This window comes from Arvicanthis niloticus, chromosome 19 (genome assembly GCF_011762505.2).
Source record: "Arvicanthis niloticus isolate mArvNil1 chromosome 19, mArvNil1.pat.X, whole genome shotgun sequence".
Lineage (NCBI taxonomy): Eukaryota > Metazoa > Chordata > Mammalia > Rodentia > Muridae > Arvicanthis > Arvicanthis niloticus.
Window position 1 is genome coordinate 11066574 of NC_047676.1, and position 23285 is coordinate 11089858.

Below are 23285 nucleotides of genomic sequence, written 5' to 3' on the forward strand. Positions count from 1 at the left end.
AAAGGATACTTAGATTCCACCTTACACCAATCAGAATGGCTAGGATCAAAAACTTACATAACATCACATGTTGGCAAGGATGTGGAGAAAGACAAACACTCCACCATTGCTGGTGGGATTGCAAACTGGTACAATTACTCTGGAAATCAATCTGGAGGTTCCTCAGAAAACTGAAAATAGATCTACCTGAAGACCTAGCTGCACCACTTTTGGGCATATACCCAAAAGATGTCCCACCATGCCACAGATGCACATGGTCCACTATGTTCATAGCAGCCTTATTTGTGATAGCCAAAAGCTGGAAAAAACCCAGATGTCTCACAACAGAGGAATGGATACATAAAAATGTGGTTCATTTACACAATGGAATACTACTCAGCTATTAAGAAGGAGGACTTCATGTGTTTTGCTATTGAATTTCCAATATCCAATTTCACAGATGAAGGGAACAGTAAGACAAATTACACTTACTATATTTCAAGAAATATTAGCAATGAAAAGCCTCAGCACAGTATGTGCCCATTGAGAGGGCTAAGCATTGTGTGGAGAACAGGGGAGATGGTTCAGTCAGTAAAGTTCTTGCCCATGCAATCACAAAGGCTTGAGTCTGACACTCCAGAACTAATATAGGAGTGGTTAGAAAAGGGAGAGCTAGGAAAAATCTGGGGTTCACTAGCCTGTGAGCCTAAGCTAACAAGTAATTTACAGATTAGTGAGAGCTCACGCCATGCTCAAAACATGTACAAAGACAAAGGATGGGTCATACATGAGAAAAATGGGTGTCCTCTGGTGTCCACATGTATTCTCATACATGTATATCTCCACATACAGAAATATGCAGACATATTCATACATATAAAATATGTGTATATATGAGTATAGAATGACTAAAAATTTAGAGCATGAAACTGCAAGGATTATGTACAGAGTATCTTCGGATTATCTGTATGAAAGCTATGATCTGATAGAAATTAGAAAAGTAAAATATTACAGAATATGGTATGTGTAGAGCTCAAAGACTAACTCACCAGAAAAGAGAAAGTGTGTGAGGGGTGGTATGTGTATGTGTGTGGGAGTACATATGCATATGTTTGTGAATGTGTATGCACGTGTTTGATTGTGCATGCTTGTTTAAAAATGGAGTTGGAGAAGATTGTAAGAACATTAAAAACATTTTTTAAATGATCAAAGAAAAGGTAGAGTTTAGTATTGTCATTTTATAAATGTTCCACAAAGGATTTATAAACACAGGTGTTCATCTTGTTTATGTTAATATGTTTATATACATAGGTGTTTATCTTACAATTGGAAAACATTTTTGTATGTGTTTGAAGGCATTTCATAAAAATATTAAGAATTTGTTTCTCCAAAGTGAATAAACTTACAAAATTAGAATCAGTCTTTGACACAGAAGGCTCTTATCTCAGGAATCCCCGGCCAGTTAGAGAATGAACTTTGCCCCAATCCATCTTGTCTACCACTTTTTCTGGATGATAAAAGGCAAGGCACCAATCAAGGAAGATCATAACTATCTAGTACTTTAGAGAGAAATATGGACACCTTAGCAAGAACATGAAACTGTTATGAAATAATTTGAGTTTGGATGAGCATAGGTCAAAAGCATCACTTCTCAAAAAATGCCATCACTGTAGAAATTAGGCTCTATACTGCTGGTGTAGCCTTCTTTGAAAAGTATCAAACTTTATTGCTTTTAGTGGAGAATAAAATGTTAAATGTAGTCTCAAAATCCAAGCTATGAGACATGTAAAATCAAAACGTTAAATTAATACTAAATTCGGGTGCATAAACATATTCAAAGCATCCACCTGCTCAATTCACTCCCAGACATCTCTTCTCTAAATGGTATGAACATTAACAGAGTTAATCAAGGCTAATCCCAACCCTCTTCCTTGTACATCTCTTCAATCTTCACTGATGTCTCTCCTTTGTTCTATTCCTTTATGAAACATCAACTCCTGGTGAGTACATTCCACTTCTTAGATAGGGAAAGGAGCAACATAAAAGTTAAAGTGGGCATTTCTGGTGTCTGGTTTATATATAAAATAGTGTGGTCCTTAATTTTCTATTCACCTGCCATGTGACCTTAAACAATGACATCACCTATCTCAGTCTTAATGTATTTATATAAAAAGGACAAAAAAATTGGGATATAGTTCAGCAGGTAGAGTGTTTGCCTATCATGCACAGAGCCCTGGATTTTATCTCTGCAATCTATAAGGCAGGTGTGGCACTATACATATGTACATGTGTAATACCACTACTCAGAATATAGGGACCAGAAGGTCAGAAGTTCAAGGTCATATTCATCTACTAGGGAGTACAAGAACAGTCTGGACTAAATAAGACCTGGCTCAAAAAGTATAAATAAACAAACAAAAGAAGATTTAAAATGTACTTACCACATAATATTGTACTAATTCAGTAAATAGCATATACAAGGTACTTGCCACACATTAAGCATTTAATAATATTTATTTTTGAATGCATTATTACTTCAAGATGATGAACTGAAGGGACTAAACTTACCACATGTGAATTTATATGAACAGAAGCATACTGCTCTGTGACCTCATTGTGGCATACAGACACCTCAGCTAAATTATGCATTTATCTTTTCCTTCCTTCTATAATAATGAAAATATAATGAAAGCATTCTACATCTAAAATCTTAAGTTGCCATTTTGGAGGTGTGGAAAATCTAAATGATAGTTTATCCAGTGCATATTGTGAAGTGTTTGTTTCTTGTCTGTTTGTTTGTTTACCATATCTCCTTTAAATTTCATTAACATTTGCTGTAACAGGGGTCAAAGAGGAAGAAAGACAGAATCCACCTGGAGAAGCTGAGCCTGATCCCATTACATGTTGTTTGAATGATTCAGCATTACTTATCTTTCATTTCTTGACAGGGGAGAAACCACAACATTGTGAATGGACAATGTAGTCTCCTATTCCCCAACACATTCCCTAGACCTACACTGAAATTATTTCTCTAAAATGCTTGCAGATCCATTTTCTGTTCTGTAGATCAAGTGAGTCTCACACAAACAAACAAATATGAGGCTGCAATGATCTACTTCTGGTTCTAACTAAACTAATAAACACAAACCAGCCTTTATTGACAAGAAATTCTAATCATATATGCTAATATTTTGGTCTGTGCTTTTCATCCAGATGAAAGTTCTTCGGAAGATCACTACATGTTTTTTCTACTCTACCTCAGCAGTCACAACCCATACATTCTTCCTTTTTTGTGTGAATCTTGCTATTACATCCCTACTTTGTGGATAGAATGTGGAATCAAGTATTTCCTCCTTTGGAATTTTTGCTGAAGACCAAAAAGAAAACAGCGATGGTGTATAGGAGGAGACATGGAGTTCATATTTAGGGAGAGTCACATGTTTCCCTATTATTAAATCTATTATAACCTAATTCACAGATTAGGAAAGATGAAAATGGAGAGTAGTTGGGCCAATAGAAGTAGGTAGACTGAGTTCTGCGGTTAATGTTGAGATGGATATTGCTATGTTGTGCAGACAAACACATGTATGTCTTTCCACAATGTCAAAGTTGGTAGGTAACAGTGTGTTTGTTAGTTTCATTGATATTATTAGCTGCGATTAACAATGTCAACCTACTTTACTAAACAGCAATTTTAAGTTCTTTTATTTAAATCTGAATTAATTCTCCAATCATGTATTATACTTTATATGGTAGTATGCAGGTCACAGAATGGCTGCAGAGTTCAAAGAAGTCGTACAGAAAGCAGGCAGAGAGCTAACATGGATGTAAACTGAGTAACTGAAAAGTGATTAGACAATATGAAAAGGTATCTGTTCAGAGGCCTTTTAGAGACCATGGAAATGACCATGTAATGGCAAAGTAGGTCAAAGGAAGGGTAGGTTCAAAGCAATGAGGAGGGAGGGAAAGGACCAGACCTTCCCAAATGAACAGCAATGAGTTGAATGAAGCCATGAGAATGGACAATGGTTTTGATCTTTAGGTTTTGGCTTGGTAATCATTCATGTTCACACACACACAGAGGAGAGAGAGAGAGAGAGAGAGAGAGAGAGAGAGAGAGAGAGAGAGAGAGAGAGAGAGAGAGAAACAGTAGCTAAGAAAGTGATAGATTGGTAGGTGCCACTATACACCAAATTTAGGTATCCGTCCTTTGAGTCACCCAAGATTTGTAAGTTCATAGGACTACTGTTTCTGATTTAGTTTGTTATAATTGAACCACTTGAACTAGTTCATAAGAAACTCTTTTTTTATATATACTTACATGAAGAAGTTATTTATCAATCGCCATCAGGGATTGTACTGAACCAGTAATGGTTGTCGCTGCACAAACAAAATAGCCATGCTGCCTCAGGATTTGCACTCTAAGTACAGCCAAATGCTTGAAACTGGAGTTATACAGAACAATACAGGGTTGAAAGCCACTGTTCTACACAGTAGCATAAACCAGGGTACAATTTATTTTGAAATATATTAACAAATAGATTTCCTTTCCTGAGAGACTTGACACCAAGTCAGTAGAAGACACCTTCAACTGCTGGGTCCTTTCGTCTTTCTCTCAGCTACATAAAACTTCCTTATCTAAAGACCTTGAAATCATCCTTAACTCCTTGAAATCAACTTTGACACACATAGTGAACATCCAGATATGCTTTAGCATTGACCAAATGCAGAAATTTTAAGGGAAAGTGTAACCCTTCACCAAATTCCCTCTGCTTTGTTGCCTCTGTGGAAAATGATCTAGGTCGGTGCCTGGTGTTGATTGCAAAGTGTCAGCAGAATTAGAGATTCCTCCAGAATATCCAGGTTCTATATCTCATGAAACTACATTCAATTAGCTTCTAAAAACTGAAAAGTCACTGCTAACTCTATAATTTAAGTAACTGACTGCCTAAGGAAAGAAAGACCATTGCAATGGAAAAGGAATTCAGACCTTCAAGACACTTCTGACAGTTTGGCACAGTCAATGCTCCAGAACCAGGAAAGTGATGGAGTTCACCCTCGTTCAGATAAGTGAGTAAGACAGGGACCATGGTCATGGATGATAAAGCCGATCTTAGTTCACAGGGTACAAAATCAAGTTCTCTAGACTCCCATTGCTGACCTCATTTTCTACCAACTCAACAGGAAACTTAATATACTCCCATCTTCCAAATTAATCTACTAAGTCATTAAAAAAATAAATTTCATGCAAGCCGATCTCCAATGTAATGACAAAATTAATTGGAGAGGGATGAGAGAGAGGGGTTAGTAAGATCATAAGGAAAAAAAAAAGAAAGGCAGTATGTCAGTGGCAGCAAAGTACATATAAAGAAGTGCTCTTGTAACCCCAGCTTATAATCAATCAATGGCTATAAGCACATAGAAAACTTTTTATATATTAACCAATCAGTTCTCATTGCATCCTTGCCATGGGTCTCTCTCTCTCTCTCTCTCTCTCTCTCTCTCTCTCTCTCTCTCTCTCCCTCTCTTTCTCTCTCTCTTTCTCTCTCTCCTTCACTCCCTTTCTCTCTCCTTTCTTTTCTTCTTCTGTCCCTCCCCCTCTCTCCTCCTTTCTTTCTACTCCTTTTTTTCATTTTATTTTATTCATTAATTTATTCACTTAGCATTCTCATATCTGCCCATCCTCCTCCTCTCCTTCCTGTCTCACCCGGACAAACCCCTCCTTCCATTAATCCCTCCCCTTTTTCTCAGAGAAAGGAAAACCCTGCCCCCAACTGGGTATCAGCTTACCCTGGGACATCTAGTCCCAGGAGAGCCAAGCACATTCTCTCCCACTGAAACCCCACCTGGCAGTCCAGTTAGGGGAGGGGGATCCAATGACAGGCAACAGAATCAGAAATAGTCCCTGCTCCAATTTTTAGGGGACCCACATGAAGACCAAGCTGTACTTTTGCTACAAATGTGTAGGAGGCCTAGGTATAGCCCCTACATGCTCTTTGGTTAGTGGTTCAGTCTCAGTGAGCTGATATGGACCCAGGTTAGTTGACTCTGTAGGTCTTCTTGTGGTGTCCTTGATCCCTCAGGCTTGCTCAATCCTGTTCTCCACTCTTTGACAGGATTCCTGGAGCTTCCCATGATGTTTGACTGTGGGCATTTGTTTCCATCAACTCCTGGATGAAGTCTCTCAGAAGACTATTATGCTAGGCTCCTGTCTGCAAGCATAGCAGAGTATCATAATTAGTGTCAGGGATTGGATCTCTCACATGGGATAGGTCTTTGGTTTGCCAGTCATTGATTGGCCATTCCTCCAATCTTGAGGCACTATCTCTTAACCTCTCCTACTTACCCACAAGTAAAGAAATCTGGGTGTTCACAATAGAACCTTAAAACTCTATGGACTGAAAACAGAAATTTATGATGTGAATTGATATGGCGTGGAGCCTCCAGGAGGAAGCTGGTTCACAGTATTGGAAAGGGCACCTCAGAGTACAGAGTGCCAAGTTGATTTATATAGGCATTTTCCAACTAGTACCAGTATGTTTAGCCAATGGGTTGATGATGCAGTTAATGAAATAATAGAAGTCACCTGTTGTTCGTTATCAATAGGGCTGAGAAATTTGCTGTGAAAGTATAGAAGACACTGTCAAATTACCATTGAGGAAGAAAATTTTAACCAAATAGTAAGGAATTAAGGCAAGATTTCAATACATAATAGTGGCAAATAAAATAACTCCAAATGTTCCTGTCTTGGACAAAATATTGGTGTAGCATGACTATCTAGCTTTTAGAAAAAGACAAGTGCTTGATATTGGAGGCCAAATGATGGCTAAATAGCATTACTCTTCACATTTTTTATGAACTCAGGGAGACATTACCTCTTTCCTAAGCTACTGTATGCTTTTATTCCATACCATTATACACACAAAAACTGCAACATATGCTCAGATTTCTAAATGTCCAATCTAAAATATGACAATGGACACATTTATAAGCCATAGTTGTGTTCTATCCCAAATGATGTAAGATCTAGTAGAAACACAAAGAAAGTAGTTGTATAATATATTGAAAAATAATCTGCAAAACATTATACATTATATATATTAGACATAGCATAATGAAATGTTTTCTAAACATCTTGAAAACAGTAACAGAAGAGCAAATCACATGAAAATGAGTCTCGAAAAAATTAATCTTTTTTTAATTAGGTATCATAAAGAAAAGAATACATAGAAAGGACCTAGTTAAAGCATTGGGAGACAATGATTGTCAATTTAAAAAAAAAATCTCATGTATGGTGCCAAGGACCACCCTCATCTTGGAAAAGGGTTACTGAGAGAAGGGATGTCTGGGAGCAGCAAAACAAACAACTGGAAGTCAAATTGTGGATTACAAGCTGATGGACCTATGTTCTATTCCAGACAGCTTTCTCTTGCTATTACAAAAGCTATCTTGATATCTCATCTCTTGCAAATCAAAAGCCCAGTCTTTAATTTACACATCAATTCAGTCATTACTCCAAGTTCCCTTTTGATTATCCCATAAATTAACATCCCATGGCCCCAGCCTTTTGATTTTTAGAAAGAGAAGGCAAGTCCAAGCACAGACAATAAGATACCTGGAATCAAAGAAACCTGAAACTGTAGCATGCATATGGTGGTTTGAATGAAAATCTGCCCCATGGGTTTATATATTTGAAAACTTGGTTTTCTTTTTTGTTTGTTTGTTTTGGTTTTTTTATTGGATAATTTATTTACATTTCAGATGTCATCCCCTTTCCCCATTTCCCCTCCCTAGAAACCCCCTATCCCATACCCCCTTCTCCTTTTTGCTTTTATACAATTTTTTTTTAATGTTAATCAATGGCTTTATAAATTTGGTAATGCTCAATATCAATCAGAAGTGTAACCTAATACCCAACCTAGATATATCAACTCTCTTTGACTGGCTGAGACATGTGAACATCTGCCTCCATGTTTGGCACCCCTCTCTCTTTCTCTCTCATCACCTACCTTCTCCTCTCCTTCTCCTCCTTACCTTACTCCTCCTCTCCTTACTCCTCCCACCTTAGCTCCTCCTATATATCACCCTTCCTGTTAAAATAAAACTTTTCTCTCAAAATAGAGTTAGAGCATAACTATACTAATTTATGTCAGTAAGGTGCAAGATAGACCTAATACCCAGTCCATCATTTTGTTGACTAAGCAGAACCTCTGTCATCTCTCCTAAATAAAAGACTTAGTTCTGAACCTGGCTTTTTTTTTTTTCTTGGCTTTAGAATGAATGTCAGCTGAAAACCATCCTCTCAAATCTTTTTTCTCAAAGTAAATAACAAGGATTGGCTATGAGACTATAATTTTTCAACCCCATCAGAAATCCAGAATGACTGAGTAAACTGAAAATATGGGAAGCACAAAGCATAGATACTAAAACATAGCCAATTTATAGAGACCACTGAACACCTGGACAGTCCCTATACTACAGAACGTTGGAGCATCTGATCTTCAGCCTTCTGGCCCAGGATCATCTGACAGACCTAGTGATGCAAAATTATTAAGGGCTGATTACTCTGTCTTGGCAGGTATAATCAGTTGACTATTCTGCAAGTGTGTCCTTTTCTGGACAGTGATTTGTCTGTAGATGGAAAGAGGCAATTCTTGCCTAGTGGCTGATTCACCACAATTGGAATAACTCCAAAGATGCTCAATTTCTTCTTAGAATCCAAGACAGGAAGCTATCAGGAGCAGACAGGTCTCTAATCAAAATGAACATTAATACAGAAATGTTTGTAACATAAATTCTGTAGACTTCTGATGTTTTGAAAACCAACTATTTATGTAAGGCAATCTGAACTGTTGTCTGTTAACTCCTCTCAGCTATTTCTAAAGAAAATATAGAGAACATCCTAACAATAAACTCAGAGCCATGAATTTGCTAGAGGCCCTTAACTCACAGGCTAACCATCGCAAATAAGTTAAAAAAGTTAAAGAAGGACTGGATATAAGCCTTGTATTCCTAAATGTGTTATACAGGCGCAATGCCTATGATAGTAACAATATTCATCTCACTTTTATATTAATAAGAAGCTCGTACCAATGAAAACCTTAAATTTGAAATCAAAGTAAATTTTGTACCATTTAAGAAATTATAACTTCATCTTAATAAAAATTATACATATCTCTACCAGTAGGTTATGGCTATGCAATGAATCCTAGCTAATCCTCCCTGTTCCACCAAAACCACTATTTTTTCCTAGAAAGACAGCCCAATATTAACCACCTCAGTCCCCAAGCCCAGGGAATAGGGGCACCGACTCTTCATTAACTTCTTCAAGCTGATTATGGGTGTTGAGATTTTAGAAGAGGGGTTGGGGAAGAGCAAATTGATAAGCCTCTGACACTGTGTCTTCACTGCATCCAGCTGGAATTCCAGGACATCAGAGGTTTGAGCAGGTCGGCTCAGCTTCCCTGATGAGTAGATACACCAAGGCTATGTATTAAGCAATATAAAAATTCTCAAAATAAATTTTAGTATCAAGATAATTGTTTGTTTAAATTCTGGAATCTAGTCTTCTGGCAGCCTGCCTCTGTCATGTCTAATTCATATAATTCTGGGAGTTTCTATGAGGATATGCTCTCACCATCCTCCCATTTTTGTCCTGCTCTCAAATTTCCCAACATCAGGGAATCCAAACTTTCAGGCACCTAGGCCCTCCACTTCCACTGATGCCTAACCCCTTACCCCATTCCCCCACTCCAATTATTATGAGGGTGTGCTCCCACCATCCTCTCATTCCCACCTCCCTGCTTTTGCAATTCCCCAACACTAGGGAATACAAACTTTCAGGTACCAAGGCTGTCCACTTCCACTGATGCCTGGCAAGGCCACCCTCAACTACCTATACAGGTGGAGCCATGATTCCCCCCCACACACACACACACTTTGTGTTCTCAGGCTGGTGATTTTAGAATGGATACTCCAGCGTGTTTCTTAGGACCATTTGCTTGAAAAATTGTTTTCCAGCCTTTTACTCTAAGGTAGAGTCTGTCTTTTCAGTGAGGTGGGTTTCCTGTATGCAGCAAAATGCTGGGTCCCGTTTATGTATCCAGTCCATTAGCCTATGTCTTTTAATTGGGGAACTGAGTCCATTGATGTTAAGAGATATTAAGGAACAGTGATTGTTGTCTCCTGTTATTTTTGTTATTAGAGGTGAAGTTATCTTTGTATGGCTATCTTCGTTTGGATTTGTTGGAAGAGGGTTACTTTCTTGCTCTTTCTAGGGTATAATTTCCCTCCTTGTATTGGAGCTTTCCGGCTATTATCCTTTGTAGTGCTGGGTTTGTGGAAAGATATTGTGTATATTTGGTTTTGTCATGGAATATCTTGATTTCTCCATCTATGGTAATTGAGAGTTTTGCTGGGTATAGTAGCCTGGGCTGGCATTTGTGTTCTCTTAGGGTCTGTATGACATCTGTCCAGAATCTTCTAGCTTTTATAGTATCTGGTGAGAAGTCTGGTGTAATTCTGATAGGTCTGCCTTTATGTTACTTGGCCTTTCTCCCTTACTACATTTAATATTCTTTCTTTGTCTTGTGCACTTGGTGTTTTGATTATTATGTGATGGGAGGTATTTCTTTTCTGGTCTAGTCTATTTGGTGTTCTGTAGGCTTCTTGTGTGTTTATGGGCATCTCTTTCTTTAGATTAGGGAAGTTTTCTTCTATAATTTTGTTGAAGATATTTATTGGCCCTTTAAGTTGGGAATCTTCACTCTCATCTATACCTATTATCCTTAAGTTTGGTCTCCTCATTGTGCCCTGGATTTCCTGGATATTTTGTGTTAAGAACTTTTTGCATTTTGCATTTTGCATTTTCTTTGACAGTTGTGTTTATATTTTCTATGGTATCTTCTGCACCTGAGATTCTCTCTTCTATCACTTGTATTCTGTTGGTGATGCTTGTGTCTATGACTCCTTATTTCTTTCCTAGGTTTTCTATGTCCAGGGTAGTCTCCCTTTGTGATTTCTTAATTGTCTCTACTTCCATTTTTATGTCCTGGATGGTTTTGTTCAATTCTTTCACCTGTTTGGTTGTGTTCTCTTGTAATTCTTTAAGGGATTTTTGAGTTTCCTCTTTAAGGGCTTCTACCTGTTTACCTGTGTTCTCCTCAAATTCTTTGAAAGTGTTATTTATGTCCTTCTTAAAGTCCTCTATCATCATTATTAGAAGTGATTTTAAATCTGAATCTTGCTTTCCTGGTGATATGGGGAATTCAGGACTTTCTAGTGTGGGAGAACTAGGTTCTAATGATGCCAAGTACCCTGGGTTACTGATGCTTATGTTCTTGCACTTGCCTATTACCATCTGTATCTCCTTAGTGCTACCTGCCCTGTCCCTGACTGGAGCCTGTCTTTTTTATTATCTTGGTTGTATCAGAACTTTGTGGGATGGGTGTAACTACTGAGGTAAGCGCTGGGGCCCAAAATCTGCTCAGTGCTCAAGCACAGACAGGATGCTGCCCAGATTAGAGTTCTGGGAGCCCCGTTTCCTCTGCGTTCTTAGAGATTGGGGGCAGAGCTGCCACCCAAGATCTGCTCAGTGCTCTGGCCCAGACCGGAAGGAACCAGTGCTCCAAGCAGGGTGTGACTTCCTAGGTTTTGTGGGTCCCAGTTACTCCCTGTTTGGGGCGGGCCTTGCTCTCTGCTTACCTAAGATACTGCCTGAGTTAGAGCACCTGGGATCCCTGCTTTTTCTGTGTTCTTAGAGATTGGGGGCAGAGCTGCCACCCAAGATCTGCTCAGTGCTCTGGCCCAGACCGGAAGGCCAAAACTTGGTTTTCAGTTAGTGGAACTGCTTGAAACGTATTAGTCTTGGCCTTATTGGAGAAGGAATCACTGGCTGGACTTTGAGGTTCCATAGTACCCCTATTTCCAAGGTGTTGTGTCGCCCCCCCCCCCCCTTTCTCTCTCTCTGTCTTCTGGTAGTGGATACAGATATAAGTGATCAGTTGTTCCTTTGCTCTATAATGGGTACTCTAACCCTCTGAAACCTAAGTCAGATAAATTTTTTTTTTTTTTTTTTTACAATGATGTTTTATCACAGCCATAGAAAGGTAACTAAGGTGATGTAGAAGCAGATGTGTAAGAAAACATTAGGGGGTAGCCTGTAACAAATGACAATGGAGTAATTACTCAGAGATATCCTACTTCATTGAATGTGTACAGTAGATACAATGAGTACGGTCCTTTTACCTGGTTCATGGCTCTAATAAGGCAAATGCTTGGGTATAAGGTGGGAGGCAAGAGTAACCTTGCTTTTTGGTAATCCACTGGATTTATTCCTCACTCCTATAACTCGTTTCTCTACACAACTGGAGATACTGGATCTAGTGGAGTTAAATGCCTGCTTAACAAGATATCTGGAAAATTAACACTGAACAACCAATGGATACTGCAAGGGCATTCCTGACTCTGTCCTCAGGGACTAGCCAGCAAATAGACATGCTCTCTTTCTGAGATGAACTGTTCTGTCAAGTATTGGCATGAAACAGAAATGTTGATCAATGGGATAAAACTGAAGCTTCATGAATAAGTCCACACATCTATGTACACCTGATTCTTTTATAAAGAAGGCAGAAATACACATTGAAAAAAGAAAAAGACACTATCTCCAACAAGTGATTCTCATCAAACTGGATGACTTCATATAGAAGAATCCAAATAGATTCATACTTATCACCTACACAAAAATTCAACTTCAAATGGATAAAATACATCAAATATAAGGCCAAATGCACTGAATCTAATAAAAAAGCAAAGTGGAGAATAATCTTGAAATTTTGGCACAGTAAAAGACTTTCTGAACGGAGCACCAAATTGCCAAGATACTAAAAATAAATAATATACTGCACCACATGAAACTGAAAAACTTCTGTATGATGAAAACTAGCATTTTTTCAGAGAAAATGATGGTCTAAAGAATGGGAAAAGAGTCTTGCCAACTATATCCAATAGATGGCTAATATCTAAAATATATAAAAAATTTAAAAAACTATACATCAAAAATAAACCAATAAAATGTAGTCTAAACAAAATTATCAAAAGAGGAAACTCAATTGGCTGAGAAATACTTACATAAAAGGTCAACATCACCAAGAAAATACATTCTGACACACAACAAAATGACCAAGGTCTAGTAACCACCTCCTCACCCCCATTAAAAGAAATCAGAGCTAACATTATTCTTCTCAGGAGAAGCTAGCCAAATAACTATTGTGGTTCCCTCCATACTGAGAGATGATGACACAGCAAATATAATCAGATCTTGACCCTGTTTTCTAGCAGTAAATGTCAATGAGGAATCTTCATTACTTTTGATGTGACAGATGTAGATAATGTCCAGTTAGTGTCAAGGACTTGACTAGATTAGGTCTGTACACAAAAACACACAGCAAGAGCACAAGACCCTGCAAGGTCTAGGGCAGTGATTCTCAATGTTCCTAATGCTGTGACCCTTTAATACTGTTCTTCATGTTGTAGTGACCCCCAACCATAAAGTTATTCTGTTGTTACTTCATAACTGTAATTTCGCCACTGATATGAATCAAAAATGTAAGTATCAGATATATAGAATATCTATGACCCTGTGAAAGTGTCTTTGATCCACCCCCCCCCCCCAAGAGTCTGTAACCTAATTGCTGAAAACTACTGTTCTATAGCTAAATACATTTGGCTCATTCAAGAGATTGTTTAGTCCCAGGTTAGATGTGAAACCTTTCCTCAAGCAGAGCCATTTAATTAACTGAATAAACTTTAAGCTTTGTTTTATTAGCTTTCTTGTGTGACACAGAAATGGTGAGATTAGAACTTTGATGCTAAATATGTTTACTTACATGGGAGTTAACATAATCATTCTTTGCCAAGGTGCCTGCCACCTTGAAGACTTATCCAGAAATTTCTGCGTAGTAATTAGCACGTGCTCTGGGCCTTGGGGAATGTGTAATGTGTGAATGGGTAGAAAACAGATGGAAGTTTCACATAAGAAGGGGATGATATGAGCAAACTCACCGCCAGGGAACCAGGAATCATTGGAATTCTAGGTGAGGATAAAAGAGGATTAAGAGATAAGATTCAGAATGGAAATATGTTTGCCAGTTTTCTAAATATGAATGTTGTAACACATATTATCCTGTTTAATTTTAGTGTGTGTGTGTGTGTGTGTGTGTGTGTGTGTGTGCACGTGTGCGTGTGCGTGTGTGTAACTGGAGCTCCAGGAGGATAAGAGGTAAAAAAAAAAAAAAAAAAAAAAAAAAAAAAAAAAAAAAACTGCTAAAAAAAATAAAACTGCAAAAGAACAAAACAAAACAAAACAAACCCTGTCAGGCTGAAGTTAAAAATTCAGGTCAAATGGCTCAATGTGCCTCTTCCAGCCCTGCCCCACCCCACAAAAAAAAAAAAAAAAAAAAAAAAAAAAAAAAAAAAAAAAAAAAAAAAAAATGAAGAAAAGAGAGAAGAAACGTTAAAAAAATCTAAGTAATAAGGAACTTCCTTTCTAAATAAACAGAGTGAGTTTTATTCCGTGAGCAGATTTGCATTTCTCAAATGCTATTAATATGTTTTGATGGAAGGCTGGGGAGGGGAAGCAGCTCAGTGGATAAAGTGTCTGCCTTGCAAGCATGGAGACCCAGATCTCAAGCACTCATGTAAAAGGCTGCACGCCTGGACCCTGGCTGATGAGAGGAAGTTCCTGTGTCCTGTTTCACCGATGATTTCTTGGTTCAATGGGAGATCTAGACTCAAAGAAAAAAGTAGAGGATAGTATGAATGAATGAATGAATGAATGAATGAAAAAACAAATAATAGTTTCTGATGGGAAGCAATGTGATCACTTAGGGGTGAAATGATGTTCCGAGATAAGAAACTTTGTCAAAACTTCAGTGTCCACTCCTAACCTCATTGAATCATCCTGTTGTCCTCACCATAATGAATCAACGCAAACATCAGATATATCACCAAATACACAGAGCAGAAAGCACTTCATTTCTCTCTCTCTCCTTTTTCATTAGTCAAAAGGCAAATGATACTTTTCAATGAAAGCTTCTGTCTTATCTACCCACCTATACAAATTATCATATTATTTTTCATGTTTCTAAATATTATACCATAGGCTAGAAACTCCCTTGTATTACATCATACATACTGTAAACATTTGAAATACACTGGTACAAAAAAAAAGTTTGCTGCAGCTTTGCTTACAATAGATAAGATATGAAAGTAGCCCACAGGCCCAACGGAGCTTAAATGGAAAAAGAAACCATAGTGCATACTTATAATGCACTGTTACTAAATCTTAAAAGGGAAAGAAACCCTCCAACTTACTACTGCACAGATAACCTTTGAGTAAAAAGATCTAGCTACTAAAAGGCAAGCACTATACATTTCCAATTATATAAAGAACCTAAAGTCATGAATGCTGGTTACTAAAAGCGGGTGGGAACTTCTTCAATGAGTATTGAATGTCCACCTTGTAAAATGCAAATTCTAGAGATCTGCTAAACCCCAATATGAACTGAATTAATACTGCCAAAGTGCACAATTACATTGTGTTTTAAAAAAACACAATAAAACAATATTTAGTTATTATAATCTTGAAAATAATTCCCTACCTCATAAGGCAGTTCATAAAGAGCTCTTAATAAGCAACCATAACAAAAGGGAAAAAATACAAAAAAAAAAAAAAAAAAAAAAAAAAAAAAAAAAAAGGAGCCAACAAGAGCAGAGTTTAGCAGGTCCTGCTGGTGCAGGAAAGTATCTCATGACTGCCCCAGGTACAAGAGGGCAAGACCTAGAGCCCTCAGTTTCAGCAAGATGTTAACAGACACGGTATTCACTGACTCACCCCGCAAACCCCCCCGTGCTTCTGTTTGCTTTATTGCTTTTCCTTTCTCCCTAGACCCTGAGCCTAAATGCAGACATGATGGATGCTCTTGTCACACTGAGTGCTGATAACTGTCAAACTTCTCCTCCCAGTCTCACCATAATTTCCTTTAGGAGGCTTGGCTCACTACTGCCTGAGTTCGAAAAGAGCCGTTCTTGTCACGGTTAAGAGAAAGGAGCGAAAAGAAATATGGATTTGTGAGCCCTGGATAAATGAAGAGGTAGCACTTGCCCTGGAAATATTAAATTAGACGACATGATTCAGGCTTCTGGGTCTCACTCCAGTTACCAGCTTTCACTTAAGAAGAGGGCCTGATAAAGATAAATAAATAAATAAACAAAGTTGTGTTGCTGGTGTTTAACAAGACATTGGCATGGGGAATCGTTCAGGTGCTCTGGTGAGATTTAGGGAAATACCATAAAATGTGTTTATTTCCCACATCAGATTATTTTGGATGCTGAGGAATTTGGACTCCTTGACTGTGTGCGTGACCCTTCAGGTGGGAATCATCAAGCAATGTCTTCTGTTTGGAACAATCACAAAGCAACTGGGAACTCAAGAGAAGGGAGGACTTCAGGGGATCCAGTCTTAACTGAAGTCTCAGAGGATCAACAGGTTGTGGTGAATAAACTAGCAGTTCATCAACAATGAACAGATAACGAAAATGCCACACATATGGTGGAACTTTGTTCAGCCAACATGAAAAGTGAAGTCATGTAATTTGCAGGAAAATGGATATTATACCGAGTAAGATAATTCAGGCTCAGAAAGAGAGGTACCACATGCTCTCTCACATATGAAGATCCTCTTTTTGAAGTTTCATATATGAGGGATGGAGGCCAGGAAACTATAAAGAACCGTGAGAAAGGACACATCAGGTTTTACAGACGGGAACAGCAGAGTAATGGAACACGTGTCATGAATGTGGAATGCAGAGCGCTGGGGGGAAACAACTGAGGAGGGGAAGAGGGAGACTGAGGCAGGAGCATGAAAGGAGTGGATGCCTCACAGTCAAGAGCACATGTTTGCAGAGGACCTGAGTGCCATTTATAGTACCCATAGGGCCCTCTAATCCTGTACACACACACACACACACACACACACACGTGAATACATACATATGCATATATATTCACATATACATATATACACATATACTAAAAATAAAATAAATCTTTAAAAGTCTTTTTAAAGGATATTAAAACTAATCAGACATAAATTTTCAAAGAGGAGGGGGCTACCCACAGCAAATATCAGTCATGCAACACAGAGGAAAGTGAGCTGCGTTCTGTTCTTAGTGTCTTCTGAATGTGAAAGTATCAGAGGGCCAACGTCGAAAACTGCACACGATTCATGATGCGGCTGCTCTGATACACATGTCTGAGAAAAATTCAGGAAAAGGACAGCTAGGAAGGCATCGTTCTAATTCAGTAATATCAGAAGAACCCCCTTTTCAAACCCCAGCAGTAATACTAAGAGTGAATTCTTAGAGGGGAAATCCAACTCTGCTTTAGCTTTTCTTTAGACCCTGAAATACTGTTGTATGTCTGTAAATTCAAGATCATATCTAAAAATCAAACAACAGATTTTGCTCCAGCCTTTTGCAAGTCCACAGGAGGCCGCAAGCTAAATGTTACTTGTGTTAGAATCGTGTTCAAGTTTAGGAGCCTGGGCTGTCCTTTGCCAGGCTTTCTTAATTTCTAAGTGTAAGCTGCCATCAGACCGTAGAGCTGTTATACTTCATAGGCAAGCAAGCCAAATACACTTTCAAGAACTTCAGAGAAAAGGAGAAAACAAGCAGTTTCATTAACAGCCAGACCCCAGCATTATCTGTGGGGACACACACAGAAACCTGAAGCATGCTTGTAATCGAGACACAAATAGGCCAAACAAAGATTTGTTTTGATTTATCTTTTCAAATACACAGAAAGTTACATAAGACCATACAAAAAATACAAAAAAAAACATCTTAGAAAGACAGAAGGATCATGTGTATGTGTGTGGTTTGGGGGATGGGGCTGTAGTACGGGTGGGTGTTTGTGAATTTGTGGATGATTGCTCTCGAGATTCACCAACTTTAAAATGGTACAAAATGGTACATAGGTTGGGTTTCATTTTTTTTTCCATTAAAAATTATAGACAAGCAAATTAAATATAGTTACTGCTAAGCCAGGATTCCAGGGCATAATAAACTATCTTTGAGAGATCCAAAGAAAGGAGACAGTGCTTGTGCCACTGTGATGATTTTGACCTCAGGAATGACTGAATGTCATTCATCGCTTTATCCTTTCAGGGGGCATTTTTGCTAAGATCCTGTATAGAACTGAATAATGTGATTTTAAGAAATTGTGGAAAACACATAACTAGGGATGTGGTGTGGAATGTGTCAAAGTCTGACAGCTAATGTGGGGAGCGACAGAAGGCAGCTATCATCCTTGCAGCCATCTTGAGCCATATACCCTGACAAGAGACTTGATTACATTAGCCTGCAACAGCTGAGAACACTCTGATAACATCTTGCTTTAGATACCCAGGATTTTCCCTTGGGTGAGTGAGACTTAAAGGTGTGTGACTTAAGGGTGTGACCTAGGGATCAGATTTGGAGACAAGACCTAAGGGCATGACTTAAAGGAGTGACTTAGAGATGTGGCTTAGAAGTGAGATATATAAAAGGTGAGAGACAGACAGGAGAGTTCAGAACAATTCGGAGTAACAGAGAATCAGACACTTCAGAGAGTACAACTTGGAACTAGGAATTAGGTTAGAGAGTACAACTTAGAGAACAACTTGGAGTTAGTTATTAGACATTAGTACAACATTGAGTACAACTTGGAACTTGGAGGCACTAGGGACTAGGGACTAGGAACTGGGGACTAGGAACTCAAGACTTGGGACTTGGAGAAGAAGAGAGACTGAAGAATAAACGGGATTGAATCACACTCTGTCTGGTCTCCATTCCTCACGTCCATCCTCACTCTCTCTCTTGCTGAACCCCGACCCGCAGACCTGAGCAGCTTGGGGCAGTGCGGGTTCCAACACTGACAGAATGGTCCGAGACACTTGGGCCCCCAAACGTGTGGCAGCTTGGGCCGCAACAAGCTAAGATCCTAGGAAGGTGATTATTGAGCTTTCAGATGTTCTAGTCTAGGGGTCTTTGCATAGGCTTTGATTTTATCTGAACTCAGTGTGTCAGTAAGCTCCCCTATCACATCCCTTTGACGTTTGTTCACTTGCCACCTTATCAGAGGCCTACGCATAAGGACTACATAAGGAAAAAGCACCTTCCTCACGTGTAACATGTGATTAATAGCTACAGTTGACAATAAATAAGAAATACACATGATTCATGTGAGGATAATCCAATCAGCTAAAAGCTTTTTTTATTCTTCCTTGTTTTTGTTGTTTTGTTTTGTTTTGTTTTTTGAAGCAGGGTTTGCTAAGTAGCCACAGCTGTCTGAATTCACAAGCTCTCAATCCTCTGGCCTCTCTGCTTTCCTCAAGTTGCAACACTGATTCCTGCCTGAGTTTTCAATGTGCTCCACAGATCTCAAACTTAGTAGCCACCAAAATGCTACAGTATTTACTATTGCCTAAAATAGTATGTGAACTTATTTGCTGACCCTAATACTTGCATGTAATTAAAATGATATAAAAGTAAAAAGGAGGAAGAGGGATGGGATAGGGAGATTATGGAGGGGAAGCAGAAAAAGGATAACATCTGAAATGTAAATAAATAAAATATCCAATAGAAAAAATAGTGTGTGTACATAACTTGTGTAAACACACACACACACACACACACACACACAAGACTGTTTATCTGGAGAGTTCTGACCCAGCCTCTTCCCTCCCCTGCTTTCTTCATGAGCGTTATTACATCATTTTGCAGACACACACCCTTGTCTCATTTAGTGATTTCTACCACAGCGTCTAGGACTGACAGCATCAACACACATGTGTTCACGGATGCTTGGATGGGTACTCTCACTAATCACTGCCTTAAGGCTTTGTTCAAGTGGACGTTCTTTTTCTCTCATCCCAGTTAGACGGTAAGGCTTTGTTCTGCTTTGTTCCCATTTTGCAGGTGCAAAGCTGGAATATGAAATGAATCCTGAAATCCATGAAGTTGGCATTCATGGAGTCCAGGCTCTCAAACATCACATCTAAAACCCTATTTCCCACTTTTCAGCTGCATCAGAAATCAATTTGCAGAGAAACTTATTTCCCAAACTAAAAGAACTGTACATACATAAGAATGGGTTAAAGTTCTCTACCAGTCTGTGATCCTGTGATTTGGAGGCACTCGGGCTAGAACAAGAGAGTTTTAGTTTAGAGGGAAGGGGGAAAGAAAAAGAATGGAATACTGAATATTGTCAGATGTTCCGTAGATTTTAGTAAAAATAAAAAAAAAAAAAAAAAAAAAAAAAAAAAACAATTTAAAGTAGAGAAAATTGATCCACAGCAGAAATTCTAAAATGAAACCACAGCTGAAAGATCAAGGGACATTTGAAATGAAAGTGTGTCTGCCACCCTACATTATTCTAGTGAGGAGGTGACTAAAATGAGGAAGAGAAACCAGAAGGAGTCAGACATTTGGAGCAGTCCTCTGGTGAGCTCCAGAATAGGAAAGAATAGAATATTTTCCCCATGGCTCTACCTCCCCACCAGGTCCTAGAGCCCAGCCCAGGCATCCTAACTAGCTAACCGTGCTACTCAGAGTTTTAGGACACTGTCCCCACCTAGAGGCCAGACAGCAAAGAAAATGAAATATATCCAATACTGAGCCATCAGAACATAACTGACAAATTCAGACAACAGTTTTACATCAGCACAGGAACAGCTTCTAAATGTCTAATAAGAACTTACCAAAGGCGGTAGAACAATCACTAGTAAGTTTCCAGCCATATTGTTCTGTCTTAGGATATTGGCACTAAATTTTAGTAATATTTATTTTAACAAAAATTACAGTTTTGCTGAGGGGCATTACATATATATATATATATATATATATATATATATATATATATATGCTTGACTTCCAGTCACTTAGTCTGAAAGCTGATTCATGAATAGTACACAAACATTGTGGATTACATAAGAGAAGAACAGCATTGTGTTTTACTGAAACAAAAGCAGAGGTCACAGAGAGGGTGAGGCTACACCAGGCTAGGAAGAAGCGCTCCTTTATTATCCAGTGACTTCTTACACTGGACACTATCACCCCCATTTTCCCTGGCCTGTCTATCTGTTCTGCTACTGGGAGAAAAGAGACCACAGTCAGGCTGTTTAACAGAGCAAATTGCATGGCAGGACCACACCCACTCTCTACAGAAACCCAAGAAGTCAAGGCTGGCTCTGTTGGATGATTTAATTGTGTATTTGATTTGGCCAAACCATTGAAAAATTATGTTATCATGATTAATAATAGTCACCTTTTGGAGGAACAGCGTGGCTGCTACTGCATAAATGCTGGGGGCCACACAGCCTAAAGGCATCTCCTGCAGTTGGACCTAATTGAGAGACGTGAGACTGCTGACACAGTTGAAGCCAGCCAATAAGGAACTGCTGTTTAGAAGAGATGCTTTCTTTGGGACCAATGTGGTGCGAGTGGAGGGTATTAGAAGAGCTTGCAGCAGCGTTTAGAGGAGCTTGCTGCAGCATGTCTCACCTGCTCCCAGACATCTGTGCAATTGATTCCATGCCACCTCACCTCCAACCCCCAAGGGCAAGTAGGATCAGGCAGCTGGTGGTCCAGTGCACAGGCAGTAGTCACCAGTGTGATATGGCTACCTCTTAGTTACGTGCTGTGACATTCTGAACTGTTTCTGTCATTCCAACACTACATTCCCTGATACTACTCCATTACAGAACGTAAGTCCAAATCCCTTCTCCTCAAAAGGAGTTGTGAAAGTAAAGACTGGCTTTGGGCATACTTGAATCTGGACATTTCCGATTACTTTGGAGGTTGGAAGTAGATTCTAGACCAGCTTTTTAAATCACACATCACAAAGTCAAATCCAATGATATATTTCTGTTAACTCTTACTGAGAAGCCAGACTATTCCTCTGCTGTGTAGTTTCCCAAAGCTTCAGAACATGCTAAAAAGGAGTTTCTATGGCTTTCCCTGGTACATTCTTTATGATGCTCCACTCACAGTGATGAAAGTGAGATGTTGCTAATTGAAATGTATTCAGTTGGATCTTTAGTCTTTTAAAACTTCAACACGCACTTGAACTTAATGATGGTCGGGGGGGGGGCGGTCATTTTGTTTTGGTTTTGTTTCACTTTGTTTTGTTTTGTGTAGGCTCTGACAGCAGGATAAGGTTTGCAATATAATAGTCCGGATCTCTATTGGGCTCTGTATGATACCTACATGAAGTTCACATCACTGATCTAAATCACATACTTTGCCTTGCCATTATATTTAAATTTTAATACGATGATTTTACTACAATAAGCCTGTAGATAAAACACCATACAGCTAAAGTAAGGCTTGTGCATGCCATCCTAACTCTATAGAAGTATACTGAGTTGTACAGAGTTTGGGACATGGCGAGAGTTTGAGTGGCTACCTTAACCTAGCTGCTTGCCTTCATACACTTTGAATGGTAAGGTAAGGTAAGGTAAGGTAAAGTAAGGTAAAGTAAAGGTAAGGTAAGGTAAAGTTCAAGGAAACTCAAGCCAGCAAGCCTCTTTAAATCACTGGGAATGCTACCAAAATATGACACTGAAACTTGCATCTCAGTTGCAGGGAGCCAGTGTTATCCAGTGCCCTCAAGATGAATACGTCCAAAAAGTTAATTTACACTGCTCCGCAGTGAGAACTGGGGACATTAAAGCTTGTGAAGTTAAAAATGGCAATTGTACAAAAGAATCAGAAGTTACCCAGAGGCACAATTGGGAATTATTTGCATTTATAAGATCATAAAATGGAGGGCAGTGCAACACTAACTCCTATGTTCTATGTTACTCAAATAATTGGGGTCTCTTATCATATGATAGTGATACTATAACATGCAGCCCACATTTCGATTTAAATGCCTGTAAGTAGTGACATTATAGAATGTTCCAACATTCTAGTCATCAGCACCATGAGGAAAGGTCAGAGAGTACAATGGAGACTTTGGGATGCATAAAAGAATGAAGGCATAAAAATAAAAAACATAAATTATTAACAAAAGTGTTCAGGGGTGTGTGGTGTGTGTGTGTGTGTGTGTGTGTGTGTGTGTGTGTGTGTGTGTGTGTTCTTTGAGGACTTATGATCTCTGCCACTCATAGCCTCTCTGCCTGTCTCAGGTCATTGTGTGCAATAAATTACATAGTTAAATATGTCATCTTTCTCTTTTCAGTTACCATTCCTTATTTAAAAAAAATG